The sequence below is a fragment of the Castanea sativa genome, chromosome 6, assembly GCF_040712315.1.
Source record: "Castanea sativa cultivar Marrone di Chiusa Pesio chromosome 6, ASM4071231v1".
Classification (NCBI taxonomy): domain Eukaryota; kingdom Viridiplantae; phylum Streptophyta; class Magnoliopsida; order Fagales; family Fagaceae; genus Castanea; species Castanea sativa.
Window position 1 is genome coordinate 17822477 of NC_134018.1, and position 19952 is coordinate 17842428.

The 19952-nt window shown below is 39.6% G+C and overlaps 1 long non-coding RNA gene across 3 annotated transcripts; it reads left to right on the forward strand.

Annotated features, from left to right (window-relative positions):
* Window positions 1-13: 13 nt before the first annotated feature.
* On the forward strand, window positions 14-19594 carry LOC142640338 (uncharacterized). 3 transcript variants are annotated; one of them, XR_012845183.1, is made up of 4 exons: window positions 4718-4884; window positions 6154-6268; window positions 18389-18490; window positions 19546-19594. It is a non-coding gene; the product is annotated as an uncharacterized LOC142640338 (long non-coding RNA). The 3 variants fall into 3 exon arrangements; XR_012845181.1 differs by lacking the exons at window positions 4718-4884; window positions 18389-18490 and adding an exon at window positions 14-514; XR_012845182.1 differs by lacking the exon at window positions 18389-18490 and having other exon boundaries at window positions 4700-4884.
* The last annotated feature ends 358 nt before the right edge of the window (window positions 19595-19952 follow it).

The window sequence follows — 19952 nt, forward strand, 5'->3', positions numbered from 1 at the left end:
AGCCCGCAAAAAATCCATTTAATAATCGGGCTAGGTTCGGGTCGTGAGTCCGAGCCCACAAGTCGGGTCTGAGTATTAAAAAATCCGACCCGAACCTGACCCGCCATGCAAGTAAAGTCTTATTAAAGAACGAATCTGGACTAACTTTATTACCACTCGCCAAAGTAAAGATTTTTTATTATTATTATATTCCCACTCACTAAAAAAGATAAAAATAAAACCCCACAGAAGTTTTCTTTTTGATAAAAATATTAAGTTAAAAAAGAAAAAGAAATCGGACAGAAGAATTCAAATTCGCCTGCCCAAAGTTCTAGTTGATTAGGGTTAAGATTAATCCCACATTGGATTTGTATGGGGATTTGGGATTATATTTCCTCTACAAGCAATTCGGTGAAGGGCTTGTGTGTGACCTCTTATGGTTACGGCAGTGCTGCTGTTGCCAAGGTTGATGCCACCAACTTTGCTAAAAGCGCTGCGGTTCTTGCTTGCAAAGAAGGCCTCAAAATCATCCCAGGTCTATCACTACAACTACATACAGTATCGCACTCCCGCCCCCCCAAATTTGTTATGCTCGTAAAATATTTTTCCGAATATGTTTTCTCATTTTTAAGTGTTTGTTTGCAGTTAAAATATAGTTAAATTTGTAAAATATTTTCGGTTTCCTTTATAATTTTATCTTTGAAAGTAGGTTTCCTGGTCCGAGTAGTGGTGTCTCTGACGATCGATGCTGCTGTCCAATGTCGTTTTTGTCATCCTAATAATAAACTCAAGAACTTACTTTGGTGGCCAAATTAATTATATTATAATTAAATTTATTTTTCTTTTTGTATACTATATATTATGTTATATATAATAGTAAAAAAAAACGAAAGAAAAAAAAAATATATATATATATATATAACTTAAACTTTAGTACTTTTAGAAAACTAAAATAATTAAGTATCAAATTTGAGTTAAAGTTTTCATTTCTCAACAATTTCTCACTTAATATAGTGTGTGTTTGGCTCAGCTTAAAAAATTAACTTATTTTACTATTTAGTTTCTTTTTGTTACTATTTATGGGTCCTATTACACTTTTTGGTACTATTCATGTGTCCCACTATACTATTTATGGGTCCTATTACACTTTTTGGTACTATTTAGCTAACTTTTACTTTTATCTACAGTATTTTCAGCAAAAAATTTTCAGTTTCAGCAAATTAAGTGGATTCCAAATTGGCAACCAAATTATCTATTAAAAAAAAAAATCATAGATTTGAAAGGACACTATTTGGGAATTGAAAATTCATTATTGGAATCCAAAGTTATATTGCTTTCTAAATTGTTTAGTTTTGACCAATGTATAAATAGTTCTAACTTGTCCATACTTAAGTTTTAAAAGTTAAATCATCATAATGATTAATAAAAAATATAAACAATCCTAGTTCTTGGTACATTAGTTAGATTTAATAGTATTAGATATAATCAAGAATTTAGCATTAATATAGTGAAGTAAGAACATTATTTTTAATGTATAGACTCAAATATGAATGAAAATTGATGTATATTAAAAAAAAATCAACTAAACAAATAATAGAGATAACAAGATTTTTTATTTTAATTTTTATTTTATGAGAAGAGGAATTGGGAAAGAAAGTTACATATTCTTGCTACAGCATGATATAGGACAGTGGTATTGTGCACTTGAATTAAAGATATTCAATATAGAGTGATATTGTGTGCATGAAAATATTTGACATGCAATGGGATTCTGCCAATAGTTACAATTTGCAAATGCAAATTGTAATAGAAAAAATAAACTATCCTTTTTTTTCCAGATTTTATTTGAATGGATAAATCCAGGTATTTTCACTTTTATCTCTTTATCTGATTTGATTGACAAATGTACGTTTCATGAGTCTTAGATTTGGTGTTTTTCTGTTTCCTTAGCACACACTGCCTGTGTGCTTGGGTTCTTTGTATTCCAACATTTTTTTTCCCAATGAAGTTTAATTATTTATAAGAAAAAATGTTGTAAACAAAAAATAGGGGATGGTTACGGATTGAGTTGGATCGGATTTGTGTACAACAGCCTCTCGACTTGATCCCTTTGGATGGCACACTCTTTCACCCACTACCGGAGTGAAGGGTTGAATGAAATTGTCCACACCTTACGTTTGGTTGGATGGTTAGCATAGGACGGGTGATCAGTTTTAAGATCTATGCACATGGGCAAAAAAACATTCAAAGTCCTCGGTCCTCCAATAAAAAGTAACACAAATCTAATACATCAGATTTCCTCAAATCTATATCCCAACAACCAAAACACAATTCTATGTTCATAAGTCTAGATTTAGACAAATCACAAATCTCAATCTCATGCAAAAAGATTTTTTTTTTTTTTAAATCTAACTAATCATTAGGTTTCCACATTTACATCTTCAACACTCCAAAGACAAAAATCTAGGTTTGTGCATTTTGCACTTGTTGATAAAATTTGATAAAAATTACTTCTAGTTTGGTGCATTTTGTGTTTGTTGATGCATGTACATTTACTTTGTATTCATTAAATTTCTCTCCACTATTTATGCAAGAATAACAAGCTTCAAGGGAGAACTCTTTACCCATCCCAATATAAATGATTAGTCAATCAAATAATAGATAGCAATTAGTTTGTCAATGTACGTCTTTAGACCTCTTATAACACAAGTTGTTTAACCTAGTTATTTAGCCAAGTGATTACTTAGGTAAATTATTCAAATTTAGGTTAACACAAGTAAATCATATCAAGTAAACAATGCGGAAAATAAAGAACATCACGATATGATAATATAGGAAAACCAAACTGGTAAAAAACCTGGGGAGGATTTAACCTAGCTATCCTCATGGTAAAACAAATCTACTATGAAATAATTGAAATTTTACAATAGCGACTTAGACTACTAACATCCTATTACTACCTGGAGTAGAAAACTTATTACCATGACCACGTGACAGTTCTGAGTCCACAGACTACTTCTTTCTCAGATCTACAGCATCCACAAGTATACCACTTGTTTTTCTTTAAGCTCTTTATGTAGCAACTGAAATGATTATTAAGCTCTTGACTTCAATTTCGATCTTGATAACCCTAAGTATTTATGAAGACAAACACCTTTAGATCTCACAAGAGATTCACACACATAGCATAAACAACAACCTCAAAACGTGGCTAGGGTTTTTCTATTTATATGAGACATAAAACATAAAACACTACACGTCATATGGGCTTAGGCTGAGTTGGAAATTCTGCAGAAAAAATATTCTGCACGAGTTTCGATCGACCGAGTCTAATTTTCATTCGATCAACCCTTGCAGAAATTGAACAGTAATTTTTTGCAATTACTTGATTCCAACTTTACACATACATCACTTTGAGCAGCCTAAATTTAGACTTTAAGTTTTGATCATGGTTTGCCAACATTACATACTGAAGTTCTAAAAACATTTAGATCCTAAATCCTTAGAACCTAACAGCCAAACAACCTATTTTCATCACCATCAATACTCTACGTACATTTGGTTATATGTTGTAAGGAATCTTGTACCTTTATAAACATTGTTGAAGTGAAAATTCATTAGGTTATTTGATAATTCGATTGTTGAAAGTGGGGAGGGGGACTTGAACCTTGGTTTTCCTCATAATGGAGATCGAGAAATGCCACTGAACTACAAGGTTTTTGGGTGAAATCCATTAGGTTATTCTTTCTTACCTTTTGTTACTTTTTGGTTTCTTGATAAGCATATATACTTATGTTACCCTTTTTCTCATGGAATTACATGGTGCTCTTTCGAGAAAGATATGGTCTCTCAATATCATGGATAAATTAATACCCTATATTCTTGTATTACAATATGATCAAAGTATCACATAAACATGCACTTCCTCTTCTCATTAAGTCACTTATCCCTCTCAACAACCATATAAATCTCACAATCCTGAACTTAGAATTCACATGTTAGAATTGTGAGGTGTAACACATGGGATGTCTAGTAGTTTTTTGGCTTCATGGCTGGAATTTTTACTTTCACAAAGTGCTTAGCCACAATGTTTATTTTTCTAGGATTTTTTGGGTTCCTTCATTAAAAAAATTACGTGTTGAACATGTTAGTTTCCATTCTTAAACACAATACACCCATATTTTAACTTCTCAATACTTGAAGGATATTGTGTTACACCATTTTAATTCTTAATTGCATGTATATAACGAAGCGAGAACTTTAAATGAATCCAATAATTTTGATTTTAGAAAACTAATTTCGTGAAAGGACTAATCTATATATTACTAAAAGCTGAAGCATGGAGTTTAATGTTGCTGCTCTCACACTGCGCCACGTCAGTTGCCATGTCATTTTCTTTATAAAAAAAAAAAATTTCCTTCAATTTTAAAATGGTTTTTACAATTTTCAGTCCTATAAATCTTAGCCCTATAAATACAGCCCACTACTTATTTATTTACTCCCACTATCACCCTATAATAAATTTGTATAATTAATCCAGCCCACCTTTTATTTATTTAGTTCCACTATCAAGCCCAACTCAAAGCCTTTTCAGTTCAGCTTAAAGGAAAAAGAAATTAAAAAATAGAAAACGTTCAAGCCGGTTTAAAAAAAAAAAAAAAGAAAAAAAAAAGAGAGGAAGCATTCAGGGTTTTACGTTCAAGCAGGTTTGGAAGAGAGAGAGAAAAAAAAAAAAAAAAAAAAAAAAAGAGGAAGCGTTAACATGAGCAAAGAGAGAGTTTGAAAGCTACTTACCTTCCTGTTCTACCGTTTCGCAGTAACCACTGCCTATCTGATTTCCTTCATCCCTTTATTCCTTTCCACACGGTGTATAAATACTGACAAAACCTCCCTGCTTTGGTTGAGGTATCTCCACATCTCAATTCTTTTTTTGGGGGCAAAACTTTTATGCTCTGTTTATATTAATATGAGACCTTTTTTTTTTATTTTTTATGTTTGTGTTTATATTAGACGAGCATCCTTGGCTTGCCTTTGATGTGTTTGTGAGATTGCCTGAATGTCGTTTCAAAAATAAAAGGACCTGTTTATGTTGCTCAACAGTGCTAGGATCAAAGCAAATTTTTTTGGGTGTTTCAATTTTTGCGGTAAGTTTTCTACATAATTTTACTGCATAACAGATCTATATGTACCTAAAGATTTGAAGCATGGTGGTAGTTGAGCTTATCTATAATGGAAATCTAGCACTGGGAGATATCATTGTCGCTAATGATGATAATAGGACATTTATAATTCATATATCAGATATTATCTACTATGTCTGTTCTACTTGATACCTTCCTTGATTTTCACTGGCCAACCCACAAAAGTAGTGGGGGAGAAGATAAATTTAAAGTCCAAAAAAAAAAAAAAAAAATCTGTATGACCAAATAAAGGAGAATTTCTGAGAATTTCTCTTGGGTCTAAAGTTCAGCTAATACAAACTGCTTATTAAAATGTTGTGATTTTGTTTTGGGAGACAAAGAAACTGGCTGATAGTTTCCTTCTATCTTTAATTTCTTTCTTCATGGCATAGGTAGCTTGTGTGTGTGACATAACATTGAGCAGGGCTCTTCAACACATGAAACATGTACTCGATTCTGGTCATTAGAATTTAGAACTCCTTGGTCGGCAATGAAGCATTTGCAACATCATTCAATGTCTTAATTTTGTTCCTCTTTTTTCTTGATTTTATTGCAGTCATTGGTTGGTTAAGACTGTCCAGTCACTATCTAATTCTGATGCTTAGTAATCTAAGTTGCTGCACTTGCTTTGTGATTTACAAATGGGTTTATTTGATTTTGATTGGCCCTTTTTCTATTTGCTCCTGAGAACATGTTGGAAAACCAACATCAAAAGAGAAAGAATTAGAATAGTTGATATATTTAATTCTTTTTTGTTCATGGTTATAAAACTTACTGCTGTATTTCAACTTTTTTTTAAAGGAAAAAAAATCATAATGTTTTTTTTTTTTTTTCTTGCTTGTGTAAGGTTGCTAGGAACACAACCCAGCAGGTGAGAGAATTAGTGGTTGTATTTACTTTAATTGTGAAACTTATATAATTATCTGTGTTATAGTGTTGGTGTTTGTATTGATCCCCCTCTTTTTGTTGTGTTTTATTTGTGTGTGTGATTTAGATTGGTAGTAGATTGAGTTTGAGAAGAAACTATGGGGTCAAAGATAATAAATTTGGGGTGGATGCCTAGGCTCTTATGCTAAAGGGTGTGAAGGAAGCTTACTTGTGTTATCAAGGTCACCTTACTTCATAGCTACTTAACCACAAAATTTCTTAATAAATATTTACACTCTTGCTATCTATATATACATCTCATATCTTAAAAATCTTTCATTTATAATAAATATATTTCCTTGGTGGAGCTTAATATATAAATATATTTAGTACCATTTAAACACATTTCATAATATATTTAGTTTTCTTTGCCTTATAAGAAAGATTAAATTCTTTATATATGTCATTAGATATCTATTTTTTAAAAGAAAAAAAGTATATAAAGTTATAAAGAATTTTGCCAACAAGAAAAAAAAATCTGTATAATTTTAGGATTTTATCTATATAATTTCATCTATACATTCGGCCTTATAAGATAAAATTACAATGTAATTTTAGGAGTTTCTCTCTTAACCTATTCTCTTTGTGAAGCACTTTGGTTTACTAATATTTTAAGATTATATTTTCTTTTAATTCAAAGTATTGTTTTGTCTTTAGCTTTTTTCAATTCAAAGTATTAGCTCTATTAAGAAGCTTGGCTATTCTTGGCTCTATTTAGATTATTGGCTCTATAGCTTTGTATTATAGATATTGTGGGGAGTGAAAGAACCTAAGTGGGTATTTGGGTCTTGGGCTTTATCAGTGGGCGCTAGTTCGTTCTTGACTAAAGGGCCTTAGGGCCATGAGTTTGCTCATGAGCCGAAGGTCCGAGGATTCATCCGAGGAAGAGTCACTCCTCGGACAGATCAGTGACTGCTTCGAAGCTTACTAGAAAGATCAGGGCAGAGTTCTGGAAAGATTGTAGGTTACGGAGGGAGTCCAAATACCCTCTAGACATTTCGTTGTAAGAGAAATATCTCAAGAAAAGGCTGCTGCCTCCACATTAAAGACCCTGCACCTACCTCCCTGGCCGCATTAATGGGGAAGTGACCCCTGAACAGTGGAGTTCAGCCTTCTGGCTAGTATTTAAAGATTTCAAGAAGGTGGTAGAAGAGGATTTTGGGGTGACACGTGGATAAAGAGAGAAGGAAAGGAAGTATATAAGGGGAAGAAGGAGGAACTTAAGAGGGAGGAGAAGTTGTAACCTTTATAACAAAAAAGAGAAATAATATACAAAGGGTCCTCGGCCTACGTCCGAGGAGGTTCATTTTTCTCTATTTGTCCATTGTTTATAAATATTGTAATATTTTGGCCCGTTCATCAAGTTTCGAGCACCATCGAATTAGATTGCGAACCTATACTCTACAGGTTGAATTGTTTAAGGCTCATTGGGCCTGAGCCCACGTATATTTTTGGGTCCAGGTGCAATTGTGCACTTACAATTGGCGCCGTCTGTGGGAAATCGAAGGGTGGAAGAACTCGAACGCCATGGCAGGCTTAGGTGCGCACCATGCAGAATCTCAGGGATCGCAACCTGAGAATCTTTTCGAGCGTCTTGAGCGCCGGAGGGATCGAGAGGGTAGTGTTCATACCGAGTATCCTAGAGCAAGTCATACTCACAGTGGAGGGGTCAGTACCGCCCATGAAGATGGTACTAAAGCCATGCAGAAGGAGATTGATCACCTTAAGAAGAAGTTGCGTCGCGTTAGGCGGAAGCGTGCCTCACCCTCATCCAGTACCTCTTCCGAGAAATCCCGGGGAAGTAGTTACAGTTCGAGGTCGTGGTCGCCCCCCAGCAGAACATCTTCTTGCGAAGAGGATAGTCTATCGGGTCATAGGAGCAGGAAGCTCCCCTTCAGGGGCTTAGGGAACGATGCCATGAGCCGGGCGTTGCACCAGCTCTCCAAATTGCCATTCTCGCGCAGGATTGAGAATGGGAGGCTCCCCAGGAGGTTCACCCAGCCCACCTTCACCATTTATAACGGCCGGACTGACCCGGTGGAACACGTGAGCCACTTTAACCAGAGAATGGCTGTGCATTCTCACAATGAGACCTTGATGTGCAAAGTCTTCCCTTCTAGCTTGGGACCTGTCGCTATGAGGTGGTTCAACGGTCTCAAATCAGGGTCCATAAGTTTGTTCGGGGAACTGACCAGAGCATTTGCGTCAAGATTTATTACATGCAGCAGAGTTCCTCGATCATTGGACTCACTGTTGTCTATGGCTATGAAGGAGGGCGAGACGTTGAAAGCATACTCCGACAGGTATTGGGAGATGTTTAACGAGATAGATGGTGATTTTGATGAGGTGGCGATCAATACTTTTAAGGTGGGCCTTCCAACTGATCATGACTTGAGGAAGTCCTTGACCAAAAAACCCGTACGGAGTGTACGTCGCCTCATGGACCGTATTGACGAATATAAAAGGGTCGAGGAAGACCAACAGCAAGGGAAGGGTAAGGCAAAGGTTATCCCGTAGGAGAGAAGGGATTTCAGGTCGGACAGGTATCACAACAACAAGCCGAGAAGAGATTATTCCGGGCAGTCTGGCTCGGTGGCACCTCAGACAGTTAATACTGCATTTCGAGAGCCGGTGCACCAGCTACTAGAGAAGGTCCGTAAGGAACCCTACTTCAGATGGCCCAGTAAGATGGCGGGGGATCCTGCCAAAAGGAATCAAAATCTCTTTTGTCAGTACCATCAAGACGTGGGTCATACTACCGAGAACTGTTGGACTCTCTGGAATCACTTAGAGCAGCTCGTTAGCGAAGGAAAGTTAAAGCAGCACCTGTACCAACCTAGCAGGCAGGGTAGTCAGTCTGGCTCGAATAATCAGAGGAATAACTCATCTCAGCCTCCTTTAGGAACAATCAACGTTATCTTTGCTGCGCCGGGCAGGACTGGCTCATGTCCTACTAGGGTGATGGCCGTTTCAGACTCCCAAGCCGAGGAGGGGGGCTCCAAGCCGAAGAGACTGAAGTTAAGTGCGCCCGTCTTGGGATTTTCAGAGGAGGATAAGGTTGGGACCATCCAACCCCATGACGACGCCCTAGTGGTTACTCTCAGGATAGGGAATTATAATGTGAGAAGGGTAATGATTGATCAAGGCAGCGGCGCGGATATCATGTATCCTGACTTATTTAAGGGGCTAAAGTTGAAATTGGAGGACCTCGCCCCTTATGACTCGCCGTTAATAAGTTTTGAAGGGAAAGCCGTTATACCAAAGGGACAGATTCGGTTGCCCGTGCAATCTGGCTCCGAGACGGTCGAGGTGGATTTTATCGTGGTTGATGCGTATTTCCCATACACAGCCATCCTTGCCCGGTCCTGGCTGCACGCTCTGGGAGCCGTTTCCTCCTCCTTGCATGTTAAGGTTAAGTTCCTTTCGGGGGAGTGCATCGAAGAGATTCTCGGCAGCCAGTTGATGGCCCGGCAATGCATATCGGCTGCAGTGCTGCATCAGACCGAAACGCAGTCCTCGACCTCGGCTGTGAAAGACTTATAGCAATTAACGACTCTGGATGCGCTCGACGTGGTGACAGCAGAGGAGGTCATATGCGAAGACCTTGAGAAGTTTTTGATATCGGATGATCCCGAAAGGTTCTTCCAGGTTGGGGTATGTTTACCACACCAGGAGAAGATGGAATTGGTGGAGTTTCTGAAGAGCAATGTCGATGTTTTTGCCTGGGACCCTTATGAGGCTCCGGAGATTGACCCAAGCTTCATTTGTCATCATTTGAATGTCAATCCTGCTATTCCTCCTAGAAGGCAGCCCCCTCGGCGTTCCTCCAAGGAGCATTCTGAAGCCGTTAAGAAAGAGGTGCTCAAGCTCAAGAGGGCTGGGGCTATTAAGGAAGTTTTCTATCCAGAGTGGTTGGCGCACACGGTCGTGGTCAAGAAGAAAAGTGGGAAATGGCGAGTATGTGTAGATTTCACAGATTTAAACAAAGCCTGCCCGAAGGACTCATTCCCAATGCCGCGCATCGATCAGCTAGTGGATGCAACCGTCGGACATCCTCGGATGAGCTTTTTGGATGCCTTCCAGGGTTATCACCAAATTCCACTGGCAGCAGAAGATCAGGAGAAAACTGCCTTTATTACCCCAACAGGGAATTATCACTATAAAGTGATGTCGTTCGGATTGAAGAATGCTGGGGCTACTTTCCAAAGGATGATGACTAGAATGTTCGAGTCGCAGCTTGGAAAGACTATTGAGATATACGTGGATGACATGGTAGTGAAGAGTAAGACGATATCTGCACACGTGAAGGATTTAGACGACACCTTCCAGGTACTTAGAAAGTACAAGTTGCGACTTAACGCTTTGTAGTGTTCTTTTGGCGTGAGTTCGGGGAAGTTCTTGGGTTATATGGTTACTCATAGAGGTATAGAGGTGAATCCAGCGCAAGTCAGAGCTATTCAGACCTTACAGCCACCTCGAAATCCTAAAGAAGTTTAGAAATTAACCGGAATGATCGCTGCTCTCAGCAGGTTCATCTCTCGGTCAGCTGACCGATGCAAGCCTTTCTTCCAACTTCTGAATAAGTGAAGGGGGTTCCAATGGTCTGAGGAGTGCGTTGTAGCCTTCCAACAACTTAAGGAATATCTTTCCCAGCCACCTATTATGTCTCGGCCTGAAGTAGATGAGGTCCTATTTGCATATCTGGCAGTGGCCGTTCATGCGGTCAGCCTAGTCCTCATAAGGGATGACGGTGGGGTGCAAAGACCGGTCTACTACGTCAGTAAAACTCTAAATGAGGCCGAGGTGCGTTACCTACTTTTGGAGAAAGCACTTTTAGCCGTAGTTCATGCCACGCGGAGGCTTCCTCATTATTTCCAGTCCCACACCGTTGTAGTTCTGACCCAACTGCCTCTCAAGTCAGTTTTGCGTAGCGCTAACTACTCTGGAAGGGTGGCTAAATGGGGAACTATCTTAGGAGCTTTTGACATCAAATACATGTTGCGCACCTCAGTAAAGGGCTAGGTTCTTGCGGATTTGACGGCGGAGTTCGCTGAACCGTTGCTGGAAGAAGCTGTAAAGGAATTACACATGGATGAAAAATCAGTGGGCGTGATCACTGGTATAGGAACCCCGACTTGGGAGGTGTATGTTGATGGGGCTGTTAACTAGAAAGGGTCCGGTATCGGACTTGTCCTGGTATCCCCCGAGGGAATTATCTTTGAAAAATCTCTGAGGTTGGCGTTCTCGGCTACCAATAATGAGGCCGAGTACGAAGCAGTCCTGGTCGGCATAAACATGGTGTATAAAATGGGTGGAAAGGGAGTTCATATGCGCTCGGATTCTCAGTTAGTGGTCGGTCAGGTAACTGGGACCATGGAGGCTAGGGACCCAAGAATGCAAGAATACTTGGCCCAAGTCAAACGTTTACAACCTAACTTCGATTCCTTTATCCTATCACACGTTTCTAGAAATGGAAATACACATGCAGACTCCTTGGCTACCTTAGCGACATCCTCGGTTCAGAATTTACCTAGGACTATCCTTGTTGAGGATTTGCTAGAGCCAGCTCTTACTCTGTTTCTGCAGTTTGGATCCACTTAATAAGGCCCGGACCTAGTTGGATTGACCCTATGGTATCTTTTCTGAAAAATGACGTTCTGCCCAACGACAAGTCTGAAGCGGACAAAATCCGTCGAAAGGCAACACGTTTCTGGTTGTCCGAGGATCAAAAGCTGTATAAACGATCGTTCTCCGGACCATATCTGTTATGCGTGCATCCTGAGTCAACAGAGGCGCTTTTGGAAGAACTGCACAAGGGGATTTGTGGAAGCCACACTAGAGGGAGGTCCTTAGCCCATAGGGCCCTGATTCAAGGGTATTGGTGGCCCCATATGCAGAAGGAAGCTCAGGATTATGCAAGGAAGTGTGATCAATGCCAAAGGTTCGCTCCCAACATTCATCAGCCTGGAGGAACCCTTAACCCTCTCTCCAGTCCGTGGCCTTTCGCTCAATGGGGATTGGACATAGTAGGACCATTTTCGAGGGCTGTAGGAAACAAAAGGTGGTTGCTTGTGGGGACCGACTACTTCACCAAATGGGTAGAGGCTGAGCCTTTGGCAAATATTAGGGACGTCGATTCTAAGGGGTTCATCTGGAAAAATATCGTCACTAGATTTGGTGTACCACATACGCTCATTTCGGACAATGGGGTTCAATTTGACAGTGGAGCTTTTAGGAAATATTGTAGTGACATGGGCATCACAAATAGGTACTCCACTCCAGCTTATCCTCAGGGAAATGGGCAGGCCGAGGCCGTCAACAAGGTTATAGTTTATGGACTCAAGAAAAGACTGGACAATACGAAGGGCAGATGGGTGGAGGAATTGCCGCATGTCTTATGGACGTATCGAACTACGCCGCGTAGATCCACAGGAGAAACACCATTCTCTATGACTTATGGGGCTGAGGCAGTGATCCCTTTAGAGTCTGGTTTCCCCACATTAAGGATGAGTACTTTTAGCCCAGAAAACAACAACAGCCTCTTGGAGAATGGCTTAGATCTAGTGGAGGAACGGCGAGAGATAGCTATGGTCCAAATGGCTTATTACCAGCAGAAGCTTAAACGGGGGTATGATGCCCGTGTGAAGCTCAGGCCCCTAGCACCAGGGGATCTGGTTCTGAGAAAAGTCGTGGGTACTGCAAGAAACCCAGCTTGGGGAAAATTAGGACCGAACTGGGAAGGACCATATCGGTTTATTTCTGTAGCAAGCATAGGGTCATATCGACTAGCTGATTTAGATGAAAAAGTTGTACAGCGTCCATGGAATGTAAATAACCTTCGAAGGTATTATTATTAATAAAAGGTACTTTTGTCATCTATCGTTTAATTTATAAAGGTATATGAACTTATCAATTACAACTCTCTAAGTATCAAACAGAAACTTGGTTATGCATGGTCCTCGGACTGCATACCTTGTGGAAATTGATATCTTATTATTTGTTAAACAGAACCTTAGTTATGCCGGGTCCTCGGGCCTTCTACTTTGGGGAAATTAACATCTTAAGTTATTATTACTAAGTATCAAACAGAAACTTGGTTTTGCATGGTCCTCGGACTGCATACCTTGTGGAAATTGATATCTTATTATTTGTTAAACATAACCTTAGTTATGCCGGGTCCTCAGGCCTTCTACTTTGGGGAAATTAACATCTTAAGTTATTATTACTAAGTATCAAACAGAAACTTGGTTATGCATGGTCCTCGGATTGCATACCTTGTGGAAATTGATGTCTTATTATTTGTTAAATGGAACCTTGGTTATGCCGGGTCCTCGGGCCTTCTACTTTGGGGAAATTAACATTTTAGGTTATTATTACTAAGTATCAAACAGAAGCTCGGTTATGCATGGTCCTCGGGCTACATACCTTGTGGAAATTGATGTCTTATTATTTGTTAAATGGAACCTTAGTTATGCCGGGTCCTCGGGCCTTCTACTTTGGGGAAATTAATATCTTAAGGTACTATTACTAAGTATCAAATAGAAACTTGGTTTTGTAAGGTCCTCTGACCACACGCCTTGTTAATATTGATTTTTGATTGTTTTGTCGAACAGAACTCTGGTTAAATTGAGACTTAAGTTATATATCTTTAAGTGTTGGGCAGAAATTTGATAAGGCAGAGTCCTCGGACTGCTGAAAGTGAACTTATTTATTTCACAAGTTTTAATTGTTCCAAACTGCTTAAAATGGACCTATTTATCTCGTTCTTTCTGTTCGCTGTGTGCTAATAAGAACTTTATGGTAAACATAAAGATGAAAAGATGAAACAAACATAACTTAAATGAAAATTAAATGAAATTGTCTTCCATTAATCATGTCAATATATATATCATTACATGGAAAATTTCAAGTATAGAGAAAAAGAAGCCCTAAGCTCGGCCCTAAGCTCGTGGAGGGGGGTCTTGTTGAGAAGTACTGCTAGCCTCGGTGCTTTTCAGTTCCAATTCAAAGGCAGACAGGACTTTTTTCCCTTTGTCTGTTGCAGTGATTGGAGTGACGATAGGCTCCATACGTTGGCTTAGGCCCTTCTCGGCATCCCCACCCCCTTCATTCTCTTTATTGGAACCTGAAGGTTCTGTAGGATCTGGAACGAGCTTTGGGACCATAGGAGGAAGAGCAGGAGGAGCTGCCTCAGGGGTAGGAGCAACAACATGAGCCTCTTCTATCTCCTGTATGTCAAGAGGAAGCCAAACGTTCTCGGACCTCCTCAGCTCGGAGGCTGAAGGAACCCCTGCTACGTTTAGAGCTTTCCCCCCAGACCTGCTGACAGTATTCTCGGCACAAGGCCGCGAAAGCTTTTGTCAGCTGGTCTTCTGTTGCAGCTACCCCTTCCTCATAACTCGCCTGCTTGGCGACCTCCAGGGAGCGCTTGAATGTGCCGGCTTCCTCCTTCATTCGTGCGAGCTCCTTCTCTAAGTCCGAGCGTTCCTTCTGGGCTTGGGAGAGCTCATCATTCTTTTGGTGGAGAAGCTTGCGCTGCCCTTCTACTTGGGTCCTCATAGTCCTCAGGCTGGCCTCGGCACCGTCTCTTTCTCTTTTCAGATCAGCTAGCTGAGAGGTGAGTTTCTCATTTTCTGCAAGGGCTTGGCCTAGGGACTTCTCAGTCTCCATTCGAATGTCAGCCTCCATTCTGGCCTTCTTCCGAGAGTCCTCTACAAACTTCTCGGCTACAAAGACTTCTTGAATAGCCTACGACAAAGTGTTAGAAAATTAGATATAGCAGAACACTCATTAATAATCCGATATTATGAAAAATGAAATATTCATAAAAAGTTAAACTTACAAGGGCTAATTCCCTTTTTAAAGACAGGAACAGCTGAGGTTGGCTCATTTTTTCCAAGGTTTCCATATCCTTGGGCAGCAGAAGAAGGCGTTCCAACGCGTCGGCCAAGTGGTGGGCGTGGCCTTGTTGGATTGCCCTAATGCTGGACTGGCAAGAAATTGGTGCTCCGTCTAGTCTTAAGTCAAGAGACCAAGTAGCCGGTGCTCGGCGCACTTCGGCCATGTCTCTGATCTCCCCACTCTCAACTGAACGAGCCCGTCCTTTGCCCTTGTCTAGCTTCTGCTGCTGAGCTGGCTGTGGCTGTTGTCGTGGCTTCTTTTGTTTTTCGCCACCAGTCTCCTCGGCCTCCCCCTTTCTTTTCTTTTCTTTTTAGGCTCCTCAGCTGGAAGTTTGGGTTCGGCTGGAGAAGGGGGAGGTGGCAAAGATGGAGGAACTTGGGACCCTCCCGCCCTCTCCTGGGCAACTTTCTCGCCTCTCTTGGTTAGAAGGCCGTGAAGCTTGTCCATGTCCTCCTCCTCGGAATCGTCTTCTGGATGGACAACAACTAACCCTGCAACTCCGGAGGCCTCGGTGGGCTCTTCTTCCTCGTCAGAAAGCACAACGAATTGGTTTCCTCGGGGTCTTTCGACGTCCTCGAGCTGAAACTTATCTATCTCGTCGTCCAATGTGTGCGAAAAGGACACTTGCTCCTCCGGGACAGCAGTTGCTTGAGAGTGTGTCGAGAGAGGGATCGCCGCAATAGGACACATGTACAGAATGGTGTTGGGGTCGTCGGGGATGTCGTAGTCAGCAAGAAATTTTGGTCTTGCCACGTTTATTCTTTTGCGCCTCCTATCTCCCTCGATAATCGCGTTCTCTATCTCCTAGAAGTCCGAGGATATTGGGTCGAACCCTAGTATTAGGTGAGCCGCTTTCAGCTGTAAATCTTCACTCACGAAAACTTCTGAGCGCAGCACACGGTTCAGGTCAACGACGTTGCAGTGGCTCAGGCGTGGGCGCACGAGTTGCTTATCTGAGGAAAAAAACACCCAAAAAGGCAAATGTGGTCAGATTAGTAATGCATATGACAAATCGGAGTTACACAGTTTGTGAAAGTAAATAAGCATTTAAGGATTTTTAGATGGAATTACGGGGTTGGGAAATTAGATCCTAAGGAGTCACACCTGGATCTCCCCATACGACAGGGCAGTATGGGCCGTCATGCCAGTTGCCTGAGGCGATGAGGTAGTCGTCCTTCATGCCTTTATTAGACTTGGGCAAACAGGAAATTAATCTAACTACACTAGACCGGAATTTAATATAATAACCTATGCTCTTAAGTTTGTGGCATTCGTACATAAAGACAACGTCATGCCAAGTGAGATTCAAGCCCATCTGCTCATTTAAGGCGTCGACGCTTCCTAAGACCCTAAATACGTTGGGGGCACACTAGTTAGGGCACAACCGGTGATTATGAAGGTATTCCCTAGTTACGCTTCTCATATGGAGGGTCATCCCACCTTCTATGAAGGCAATCATAGGGATAATGACCTCTCCCGTATTCCTAGAACTACCTACGGCCTCCGCCGGACAGTATCTCAAGCCTACATCGCTGGGAATCTGGTATTTGGCCCTAAAACCTTGCATCCCAGCGGCGGTGTCAACTAAACACTTAAATCTACCCATCTATGAGAAAGGAAAGGGAAGTTTTAAGAAGGAAAGGGGTTAGGAAGGGAGCCGAGGATAGAATCCGAGGAGAAAGAAGTAGAAGAAAAAGTAGGAACTTACGAGTTCGTAGTTATGCGAGTTTCCACGGATTTCTTGAGAGAAAAAGCAATGACTGATGTTTTAGTATGATTAAGTTCTGAAGAAATAAATGAAGGCGCATATTTCCAAAGCGTTATGACGTGCGTAAAGCGGCCTCGAAATTGGGTTCATCCCGCCAAATTTTCAGGGGGCAATATGGACCATTGGATGTTCATCTCACCGTTGAACGTGGAAAATAAGGTGTAACTTGCGGTCATAAATACGCATGTTTTTGAAATTCAAAGCGCTAGACAGCATTTTCTGGGAAGTGAAACGATTTCCACATACGTGGTGAGGTATGAAACATGTGGGGGAAGTACAGGTCGGATCAAAACTCCATTTTTCTCCTCGGATAGGGAAAAATAAAGTTTTGAGGGGCTATTGTGGGGAGTGAAAGAACCTAAGTGGGTATTTGGGCCTTGGGCTTTATTAGTGGGCGCTAGTTCGTTCTTGACTAAAGGGCCTTAGGGCCATGAGTTTGCTCATGAGCCGAGGGTCCGAGGATTCATCCGAGGAAGAGTCACTCCTCGGACAGATCAGTGACTGCTTGGAGGCTCACTAGAAAGATTAGGGCAGAGTTCTGGAAAGATTGTAGGTTACGGAGGGAGTCCAAATACCCTCTAGACATTTCGTTGTAAGAGAAATATCTCAGGAAAAGGCTGTTGCCTCCACATTAAAGACCCTGCACCTACTTCCCTGGCCGCATTAATGGGGAAGTGACCCCTGAACAGTGGAGTTCAGCCTTCTGGCTAGTATTTAAAGATTTCAAGAAGGTGGTAGAAGAGGATTTTGGGGTGACACGTGGATAAAGAGAGAAGGAAAGGAAGTATATAAGGGGAAGAAGGAGGAACTTAAGAGGGAGGAGAAGCTGTAACCTTTATAACAAAAAAAGAGAAATAATATACAAAGGGTCCTCGGCCTACGTCCGAGGAGGTTCATTTTTCTCTATTTGTCCATTGTTTATAAATATTGTAATATTTTGGCCCGTTCATCAAGTTTCGAGCACCATCGAATTAGATTGCGAACCCACACTCTACAAGTTGAATTGTTTAAGGCTCATTGGGCCTGAGCCCACGTATATTTTTGGGTCTAGGTGCAATTGTGCACTTACAGATATCATTCTTTTGGTTATTTGTTGTGCTTGCTTTTTAGATAAAATAGAAAAAGTTATTTAGTATGCACTAAATCTAGATTACGGGAACTATATTATTATTTAAATTTTTTTAATCCATAACTCTTTTGATTGATATAAATTATTACTGCACAATGAATCATTGGATGCTATTAAAAGAGAATTGGATGTCAAATTATAGAATAAAAGGGATTGATTTTGTCTTCTGATTCACTGGATTGGCTATCTAATTCAATGATATATAAGTAATTGAAGAAGGTTAATGATTAGGTATTTCATAATATCAATTTGTTTGTTGATTTTTTGCTTTGTGTTTTGGGATTAATGGCAGATAAAGCATAATTGGTGTAGTTTTGCTAAAGGACTTTAAGGTTGAACTAGAAGCATTTCATATATATATATATATATATATATATATATATATATATATATATATATATATATATATATATATATATATATATAATCTGCATGCATATTTTGGAGGTGGATTTTTGTGTCTTAGATCCTAACTTGATATTGCTAAGATATCTTCAATCAAAGGGGAAAGTGTATGGTTCAAATGGAAGCACCAAAACCCCAAGGGAGAATCTAAAGAGAAATTTCCTCAACAAGTTGCAATGTACCACACACGATAATTAAGATGTGAGAAAGTTTCAAGTTATCTACTTAGATAAAGATTCAAATATGTGATTCTCTTTTGAAAATCATTTTATTTTTTCTAATTATTTGTTTTGTGTTTTTTTACAAGGTGAAAATGTACCATCAACTTATGTTCAAAATGAAATACCAGCTTTCTAATTATTTGTTCATGAGAGTAAATTACAAACACAGATGTTCTAACTTTGTATTAGTTTGAACTACATTACATGTTTGAGTGTTTCAGCTATATAATATTTCTTGCAATTTATGGATGCTATTATACCATGAAAAAAAAATTATGGACACCAAATCATTCTATAAGCTTGAACTCACATTTTCATAGCAAAACTACTCAAATAAGAGATAATTTACAAATCCGTGCATCGCACGGGTTAGCGACTAGTTATCATAAAGATTAAGTTTGCAAGTATCAAATCAATTGGATTTATATAAAGTACACCAATTATATCTCAAGTGAAATACTATTTTTATTTGTTTTGATAATTCAAAAGTTTGGGGGAAGAGAGGGGGGGGGGGGAGAAATTTAAACATGTCTCTGTTATAAACACTAGGAATTGTCAATTGAGCTACAAAGCTTTTGGCATCTCAAATGAAATACTTATATGCTTAGTTTTTGGAATTCTTATGTCATTAAGTAAAATGCCCTTCATGGCCGTTATCATAGAACTAGACTTTAAATCATTATTCCTTGATTAATAATGTAAATGATGAGATTCACATGTATATGTATAGAAGATATTTGGAGTACATTATTCATTCACACAAATGTACTATAACCCTCTCACCAGAACATTCACATCAAGTCTGAATTGCATTAAATACTTTGCTACAAGCCTTGTAGCAACTGAATCATATTAAAACGATTTGACCACCATTCATATCAAGATTGGAATTGTGTGCTATTGGACATTTTATTATTTTAGTCTTTTGTACGAGTAAAATAAGTTTACATATGATCCAGGAGAACCAAATCCTTATTATTCTCCCACATTTTGTTCTTTTGTCATAATCTTCTTGTGTTTCTTCTGTATTTGTAGGTGGAACTTCATTTTATAACATTGTATCGCAATCTCTCTGTAACGAAAAGAAGTCTTGGGGTAATGAAGTGGATCAAAAGGCATTGCAAGTTAAGATAAGCAAACTGGAGGAAGAAATCAAAGAATGCAAGAAATTAATTGAATGAGCAGAGATACATAAGCCTTTTGCAGATTTCAAGCCCGAGAAGATCTTTTCCTTCTAATCAAATGTGGATATAAAACCAGAAGATGTGATCAGAGTCTTCATGATGAACAAATCTATAGGTAGGCAATTTTTGGATGTTTTGATAGTTCCTACCGTCAGTATAACTTGGAAGAATTCTAAATAGAAGGCAATATCATTTCAAGTAGACAAGATGGGTGGAGTGATGAAACAATAGTTTAACTATTGGATGATAAGAATTTGT